Source organism: Meleagris gallopavo, chromosome 2 (assembly GCF_000146605.3).
Source record: "Meleagris gallopavo isolate NT-WF06-2002-E0010 breed Aviagen turkey brand Nicholas breeding stock chromosome 2, Turkey_5.1, whole genome shotgun sequence".
NCBI lineage: Eukaryota > Metazoa > Chordata > Aves > Galliformes > Phasianidae > Meleagris > Meleagris gallopavo.
Genome location: NC_015012.2, coordinates 47,293,783 through 47,302,948, shown reverse-complemented (window position 1 = coordinate 47,302,948; position 9,166 = coordinate 47,293,783). Strand labels below are relative to the sequence as shown.

Here is a 9,166-nt window from a genome sequence, read left to right as displayed (position 1 = left end):
AAGGAGTGGGGAGGGGGACAATTTTGGCTGACACAAAGTTATACCTCAGCCCAGCAGCTTTGTCTCCCCTGACATCAACTGGAAAATTACTGTGAACCTGAACAGGATTTTGTTTTTTGCTGTTTTCCAGATTTCCCTGTCACATAATGGGGTCAAACTCAAACTAGACCTAGCCTGTGACATGAAGCATGTTAAGACCAAAACAGACATGGTTTATATAGATTTTGCATAACATGCTAGTAGTTAACATTCTGGCTTTTCTTTCATTTGTTTCTATACAGAATAAGTATCATGTAAGAAAAATGTATAATAATAGAGCTGAAAATATACATCTATATGGATTGTTGACATCTAATAAATGGTGCATTACTAGGGAACCTTACCCTCTACATCTCAGATTTGAAGAAATATTTAGGCTGAGAGAACTCTGGAAGGTAAAGGAGCAGCTAATGGTACTGTGATTCCACAGCTGTAAGGCAGATAATTCACTTTTTATTTCCTTCTGGCAGGCTGGAGCAAAGAAGTAAACTAAGTGTTCATAGTCCCAGGCTAAACTCTGGCTCTCTGCAGCCTGGTCTTTTCCAGTTAAATCTCTCTCTGTTTTCTCTCCCAAAAGAATACCAAGTTCACACTTTGAGAAAGCATTTGGAAGAAGATAAATGCAATTCCAGCAGTACAATTTGGAGGGCTAGCCATCACGTTTTTTTTTTTTTTTAGAAGAGGACTGTTAAAATTGATTGTCTCCCTCACTCTGTACAGCTCCTACAGAAGGGCATTAAACTTCAAGAGACATATCTGAGGATGTTGTTAAAGCAGAGCTGAAAACCCAGGTATGGGACTTGGACTACAAGGCAGTACCAAGGCCACAATTGTTGGCATTTTCAAATAAAATTCTCCAGGATCTTCTTCGAATTCAAGGCATATCATAGACTGTCCTGCTGCTCTCTCCTCACCAGCATCAATAGGAACATCAAGATCCAGGAACAGCCAGCTTAAGGAACATTGCCCCCCAGAATGGCTTAAAGGGCATCCAGGACATACCTTGTATGTATACACGAGAAAAACTGGGTCACCACTAGTCCTTTCACATTTTTACTTCTCCGGATGCTCTGCAGCATGAGGTAAAATCCTGCAACAAGAGCAGCAGGAGAGCAGTATTAGAAAACCCATCAATAGATCAAGTGCCCAGGGACACAGAGGGCTGAAACACATTATGTGAGCCCTTTCTTACTCAGTAATTCTCCATTCATCTTATCTACAGTTCAGTGAAGCAAAGTATTCAATCAGAATTAATTCTTACTACATATAAATGAAAGACAGTGCATTTAGAAAATCCTAGTGGAAATTTGTATCAGTAACAGAGGCAATCAGTAGGAAGCATCTCTGCATTAGATGCAATAAATAAATAAAATTAGATTATTTTAGATGATTTGCTTTTTTTTTTAATTTATCATACTTCAGATTTGGGTAGAGCCAGGGTCGTAAAAGAACTTGTGACTCAGAATATGCTGAATCACTACCCACACTGGGAAAACACCTACTGAGAGCATCCCTTGTCCTGCCATAAAAAGGGACAGAGGGAGTATTTCTTCAAGATACTAGTGCTTGGGGTGACTTTCTTCAGAAATGAAAATTCCTCATGCTGAACTGCAGATGGAAACTTTCTCCAAAAGAGAGGGAAAAGGAAACTGTGTATAATACAAGGCTGATTTGAGTTAACTATTGCAAAAGTCAAGTTTTCATTTTTATTAGCAGAAAACAAGATGCAGAGTCTGGTTTATGTTCAGTTTGCATAAACAGAGCAGGCAGAAAGTCCCAAAGCTTCAATTTCTCTGCATTTTCTCAAATACTGAGATGTCCTAGGTTGGACCATTGCAGAAGACGACACTACATTGTGCATCAGTGGCCATGGCCACAGCAGTAACACCACAACATCAACCACCAAGACCTTCCAGAAATACAGGTAGGTTGAGTACAGTGTTTTCCAGTTAGGAACCATCCCTTCTGGCCCCCTGTCCTTTGCAGCTCTCCATATTTTTATCCATTTGGCCCACATCAACTACCTACGCCTTTGCTCCACGTATTCTTAATAAACCATTGATCATTCTCTCCTTTTAGCCTCTGTTGTCTTCGGGGGGAGTAGGAGGCAGATCCTGCAAGTCAGTGGTTACAATAAAGCTTGAGTGCCTTCCTGTACACAGGAAAAACCAAATCCGTGCTTTGTACATCATAGAAGACTATCATCACCCCAGGGGTTCTACAATGAGAGGGCTACAGCTTTATCTTTCACAACTGTTCTACATCTCAGAAAGCAACCAGGCGCTCTCCACTCCAAAGGCAGAGCAAGGCTGCCTTCCCCCATCCCGATGAGCTTGAGCTGTGGGGTGGTCTGATTCCCACTGACACTTCATTATTCTTTGTTCTCTGTGCAGCCTGGCCTACAGGGCCTTGCACTTAGCAAGTGCTGAGTTGGCTAATGGCATTTCACTTTTCCTTCTTGGTTGCCTCAGTTAGCCTGTGGAGGAGAAAGCACTTGTGTCAGATAGGGATGGCTATGCCAACACAACAGACAGAAGATGACAGGATAAAGGTGAGAGGCTCCAGGAGAGAGAAAAACACTCCTAGCACCTAAAAGCCAACTCAGCGAAGGTCAGCAGGAAGAAAACTAATGAAGAACTGAAACAGATAAAGTTGACTTATTTTCCAGTCAGCTGGAAAAGAACTATGTTCCAAGTCATATTTTCCAATACAAGTATTTTACAAGAAAATAATGAAGGGGAAAAAAAACATTTTTCATACAAATTTCACTTACTCTTCTTTGGTGCATGTGTGATTTCTGGGAGGGACGCAAGGATTTTTCAGTTGCATAAGTAGCATTTATTGAATACTGACCAGAAGCACAAGAACTGCGACATCCTCAGGACAAGTGGAATTTTAAGAGCTGCTTTCTCCACTCCCTCTACACACACTAAACCTTTATCATGATCAAAAAATCAGTGCCAGGATCCAGTGCCAGGACAACAGAGGTTTGCACTGTGCTTTGTGGCAGCACATCATGGCCCATGTCATCGAAGGTGGATGTTGGCCATACAGCAAAAATATTCCATTACATTTTGTTGCCATGTGACAGATGGCAGTAGAGGGGCAGCCTGACAACAATGCATCTGACATGGAAGTAAGGATGAAAGAAGAGTGTGGAACTGTATTCCTCCATGCAGAAAAAATAGCATCCACTGACATTAATGGATGCTTGCTGAACATTTGGACATCAAACAGTGGGTGTGAGCACAGTGAGGTGTTTCAGCAGTGGGTCACCTCCACTGGTGCAGATATTTGTGAGCACAGCATACAGACTCTCATTCTTTGCTGGAAAAATTGCACAGCAAATGGTTGTGACTACATAGAAAAACAGTTTTTTGTTCTATCAAATAGCATTACTGGGTTTCTTGTAACTACTGCTGTTTCCATGGACATAAATTGAAGACATTATTTTCAGAGAAAACCACATATAGACATATTTTATATATGTATTTATAGATGCAATATTAAAAAAAAAAAACAACACAAAACCAACCAGAACCTAGGAAGAAAATCTTATGTGCTGATCAAAAACAGCAATTTCACTTAAAAGATACTATGATATTGAGTTGGAAGAAACCTTTAAAGGCCATCTAGTCCAACTCCCCTGCAAATAAAAGGGACACATACAACTAGATCAGGCTGCTCAAAGCCTCATCCAGCCTGACCTTGAATGTCTCCAAGGACAGGGCACCCAACATTTCTCTGGGCAACCTGTTCCAGTTCCTCATCACCCTTATTGTAAAAAATGTCTTCCTTAAATCCAGTCTAAATATCCCTTCTTTTAGCTTGAAACCATTCTCCGTCATCCTATCTGCTAAAGAGTCTCTCTTCCCTCTTAATAGCCCCCTTTAGATAATGAAGGGCCGTTATCAGGTCTCCCTGAAGCCTTCTCTTCTCAAGGCTGAACAGCCCCATCTCTCTCAGCCTGTTCCCATAGAAGAGGTGTTCCATCCTATGAATAATTTTTGTGGCTCTCTTTTGGATGTGCTCCAATGAGTCTATATCTCTCCTGTACTGACGACTCCCCATCTGGACACAGTGCCCCAGGTGAGGCCTCATCAGTACAGAGCAGAGAGGCAGGATCATCTCCTTCAGTCTGCTGGCCATGCTTATTTTGATGCAGCCCAAGATACAATTGGCTTTCTGGTCTGCAAAGGTACATTGTTGGCTCATATTCAGCTTACCATTCATCAGTTCCCCCAAGTTCTTTTCAGCAGGGCTATGCTCCATCCTTACATATCACAGCTCATACTGATAGTGGAAGTTGCCAGGACCCAGGTGCAAGAACTTGCACTTGGATTTGTTGAACCACATGAACCTGGGCTCAAGCCTATCTAGGTCTCTCTGGAAATTATCCTGTCTCTCAGATTTGTTGACCCCACCACAAAAGTTTGGTGTCACCCATAAATTTGCTGAAGGTGCACTCAATCCCACTGTCAAAGTCACTGATGAAAATAGCGAAGAGCAATGGTCCCAGTACTGACCCCAAGGGACTCCATTCATCAGTAATTTCAATTTGGACATTGATCCATTGATCACCACCTTCTTTGTACAATCTTGCAATCAGTTCCATTAAACAGTCCACCCACCAAATCCATTTCTTTTCAGTTTGGAGAGAAGGATGTTATGGGGGAACATGTCCAAGGCCTCACTGAAGTGTAGATAGATAACATCAATGGCAATTGTCCACTGATGCTGATATGCCATCATGAAAAGCAACAAGTTTGATCAGGCAGGACCTGTTCTTGGTGGAGTCATGCTTGTTATTCCATGTCACCTCCCTAAATCTCTATCACCTGCAACATCTGCTGAAAAAAAATTAATTCATTTCAGAGCCTGAACTGCTGCCTGTTGCCATACAGTGAGTTTCTTTATGCAATAATATACACTTCACTGAAGGGATGTAGTAAGAATATGTTTTGCCTAGCTTCTGAACAAAAAAAAAACAAAACAAAACATTAAAGTCTGAATACATTTGGAAAGGGGAAAGAAGGTATCTAATAGCGCACTGCTTTCTGTTTAAAGATCTCTTTATGACGAGAGGAACTTTCTTAAAATACTGTTTGAAGAGACCCAGTTGGCTAGATCTCTGAAACTTAGATAGATTCGCTACTATATCTTGAAAATGACAGTCAGGGCTAACATAATACTTACAAAATGAATATATCTCATTTGAAACTGAGATAAAATATGATTTTATATACAAACTCCTCTACTATATGCTATACAATATATGGAAACAAAAACATTAGCACCGTTTTTTTACAGTGGCAGTCAGCCTCTGATGTGTTGAAGGCAAGAGCAACACCCAACATACTTGCTAATTACAAGCTGTTCACACAACAGTCCCCACATGCATCCATTCTTCAGAAATCTAGATGTTCGATGCATAACATGAAAACAACATTTGAAGTGACTTCATATTGTGTTGGCAGAAAGCACCAAATTTTCTCCTATTAGCAGTTCCCATAGTAACCAATCTAAGTGGGGGAAGGAGAAACCCAAACTGGGGAGTGCAAAAGGAATCCAGTGTTTTCCATAAAGGAGCAGAAAGAGTGAGGATAAGGCAAAGACAAATAACTTTCAGTCTATGAGCAATCTGGGAGCTCCTGCACTCCGTGCCTTACAGAGTCCCAATATCGTACCCCATGCCAGAGCACCCTATACTGTTCCACATTTGCCACACTTGAGCATTGCTTCAACTGAAGTTGTGAAATGCAATAGATGGCTTTATACAAGGAGAATTTGAAAACTGATGATGAGTGCCTTAGAATGTAGATCCTTGTGCAACATGCTCTCATTGCTGATTGTACTGAGAAACAGTGTTGTTGTGGATGGCTTTCCAGTAGAGCCTGGTTACTCCTGTCAGAAACAGATCTGCCTCAGGTCCTTAAAAGTGTCAAGGAAAGGGATGGTGCAGAAGACAACAGAGGATGTGACCAAAATGCAGCTGAAATACAGGAGACAGTGAATCCCCAGGCAAACCACATGTCAGTGAAGCAGCCTCATGCTCAGTTTGAATGGGCATGTTTTTCCACTAACCCACAGAGATCATAACCTCTTTGAAGTTTTCCTTCCTTCTCTCATTCACAAAAAGACAACAGAAGCAGAGCAGCCACACAAGCTGGGTGATGGGGCACCTTGGAGCACCCTGCCAGAGCACTGCAGCACAGATGGCACTGAGCTTCAGTGGCTCTTGTCAGTGCTCATTCCAGGTGTCAGAGCAAAACATTCACACAGAAACCTATAGAAAAGGCACCAGAGCCATGCTTTGCCACAGGCATCTTCCTGCCTTTCTCCACTGATTTCAAGAACTGGAGGAAGACGGAAAGGCCTGTCACACAGACATAGCAATCCAGAAGAAGAAACTTTTTTTTTTTAAAAAAAGAAGCCCACTAGCATAATTAAGCCACCAGACCATTGCTCTAATAATGCTGTTGTCTATCACACACATGCTGCAGAGTTCAGCCTGAAGCCAGACAGACAGTCATACAGAATTTGGAATAACTCACAGTGAGGGAAAGTGTAGCCTCAATTATTTAGCAGTCATCAACTTAATATATAACTCACATGGCTTCAGAGTAGATATTTTAGTATAAAAACTGCTCTTGTTATGATGAAAATGCATTGAGCTAGCCAAACTTGGTTGGGAAGTGCAGTGCCACATTTAGTGTAGAAATAACTAAGATACAGGAACTTGAACAGGAGATGCTAAAGGCCACTAACAAGATGATGCAAGCTTTGCAGATCTAGTTAAGCCACAAAGGACGACGCATCCATCAGCAGGAGTAGTGCCTGGATTTGCAATGGATCACCCGGAAGGGAGCATCACAAAGCATCAGCCCTGTAGTTTTATGAATGCAACCTGCAGTTCCCTGACTTCTTGCCTTTTCCAAGGCGTGCCGTAAATCACTGCCATCTAGTTCAGTGCACATGCTGAAAGAAAAGGTCCATTTCTTTCTTCCAGCGCTGCCTCAAAAGCATTAGTCTTGAAGGCTGGAGGAAGAAAATGCATTCATGAACAGAAGTATTGTAATGGTTGCTAATCAAAGCAAAAGCACGGAATGGGAGCACTTGCTTGCCTGAAACCATTGAATGAGCATCTTGTTATGATGCATGAGCGATGTGGGGGTATTTCCCCTCTTAAAAAGAGGAGGGTGGGGAAGAGGGAGAGAGAGAAAGAGAGAGAAAAAAACAGCAGGCTTCAGTGCTGAAGAGTCCACAGAATGGTTTCCCAAGTTGACTTAAATCCTATTAAATAATGAATCTTAGAGGGGAAAATGCCTTGACATGTCTCTTGCATAGTAAATTTCAGATATCATCTATAAAAGAAGAGGCACTCATCAAGCAATAGGGTTAGATAAAGAGAAATACATTAAAAGTGATAATCATACCAGGGGAAAGACCTTGTCTATTTTTAAGATGCAAGGAAGTAAATTCCCTTTTGCAAAGAGCTAAGTGACACAGAAATAATTCTTGTTTGCTCAAGCACATAAGTTTTGATGCCAGCCGTGCTGTAAGATTTGAGGCTCAGAACTCACATCAGATTCTTCTACACTATCCCAGGATACAATGATTTAATCTCTGCCGCCTCTGATTGCTACCCTTCCCCAGAGCCCAAATGACCAGAAGAGAAGTGCTCAGACATCCTTCTCCCTCCAGAGTGGGTCATAGCAATCTGGTTTCTGTGCTCCCAGTCTTGCTAGCACCATCCTTGTCCCAGGCACCCATGAGCAATGTCCCAGTGTTCAGGTTTTCTCTGTGACCAGTTTTCTGCATACCCCAGCGCGCAAACCCTTGAGTAGCTGGTTTCTTGGTTTGCCTTTTGGTGAGGAAAACAACTGATCTGCATTTATTAGGGAAAACAAATGTCACTGCCTATCAAGCTTTTATTCATACTTCTCTCTAAAGTAGAACATAAATAGGGAAGCACTGATTCCTCCTTTATTACTGAAATCATTGACCAAATGAAGGAGGGGGGCATCGACATTAACAGTCTCTCCAAGACAACAGCATCCTCTGAGCCAGTTCACACTCCCTGATGAACATTACCACTGCAGCATGAAGACTAAGCAGATGCAGCCATACATCTGCATCAGAGCCCTTTCTCCATTCAGAGCCACTCTGCTAAATCTTTTTGCCTGTCTTCTGTGTAACTGCTCAGCAAATAGACCGAATGTAGAATAAAGCCTCTTCTAGCCTACATACACTTTTCAAAAAGCTGCCTTACAGCAGTGGAGTCAAAATGTTGCCCATTGCAACCCTAAAGAAAGATTTCTCTGGTGATCATGCAACTTTCTTGTGAATTCCTGTTCAGGACAGAGACTAGGTTTATTCTGACCTTCAAACCATGAATTGCTACTGGTTGCACTGCCCAGCTGTTTTCTCATCCTTCCCTGGAGCTGCTGTCTCTGTGCTGGAGATTGCAGTGATCATGAGTAGACTTAACCATTGCAACACTTGTTCACCCTTGCAAACAAGGTGAACACGCCAAACCTCATAGGGAGCTCTGGCTTGCTTAAAGAGGTGAGAAATCCCAGTGAAAGGGCAAACAGCTCAGGACTATCAGCAATTTTCCGGCTCTAGTGAGTTTTAGCTAAGTTCTTCCATCTTCATTGACACAGAGATGCAGCTGGAGTCAGTCAGCCCTGGAATTGCTGAACTAACCAGGTATAGCAATGTCTCAAGCTTTTCTTGCCCAAGCTCTGCACTGTCTGCAGAAACCATCCAGGCACATGGCTGCAGTGCAGATATTGCTTTGCCACCTGTTTTAGGAAACATACCTCTGTTCTCTACTTTTACGCATCAGCCCTATTCATTTGTCATCCTTTAAGCAATAAGACAAAGTCTGAGAAGTGATACATTGTTCTACAGCTTTTTGAGAGCCTATTTGAAACTTTAACAGAACTTACTGAGTCTTATGGTTGGAAATTTGTTCATAAGTCCCAGCAGAATCAGACAGCTGAACAGGTTTGCACAACTATTTCTGGAAAAATTTCTAGCTTACGGTGATGAAAAAAGCTACAGACACTCCATCACAATCTCATAACAGGAAGACTTGTGAGAAGCTCAGTACTTGCCTGCA

General features: G+C 42.0%; 1 protein-coding gene across 2 annotated transcripts in view; it reads right to left on the bottom strand.

The window, feature by feature from the left end:
- IYD (iodotyrosine deiodinase) overlaps positions 1 to 1,103 on the bottom strand; it is a 36,057-nt gene extending 34,954 nt beyond the window's left edge. For both annotated transcript variants that reach the window (XM_010707177.3, XM_010707178.3), the window contains exon 1: positions 1,042 to 1,103. The gene's annotated coding sequence lies outside the window, so the exon portion shown is untranslated. The remainder of the gene's footprint in view (positions 1 to 1,041) is intronic.
- Between the last annotated feature and the right edge of the window lie 8,063 nt (positions 1,104 to 9,166).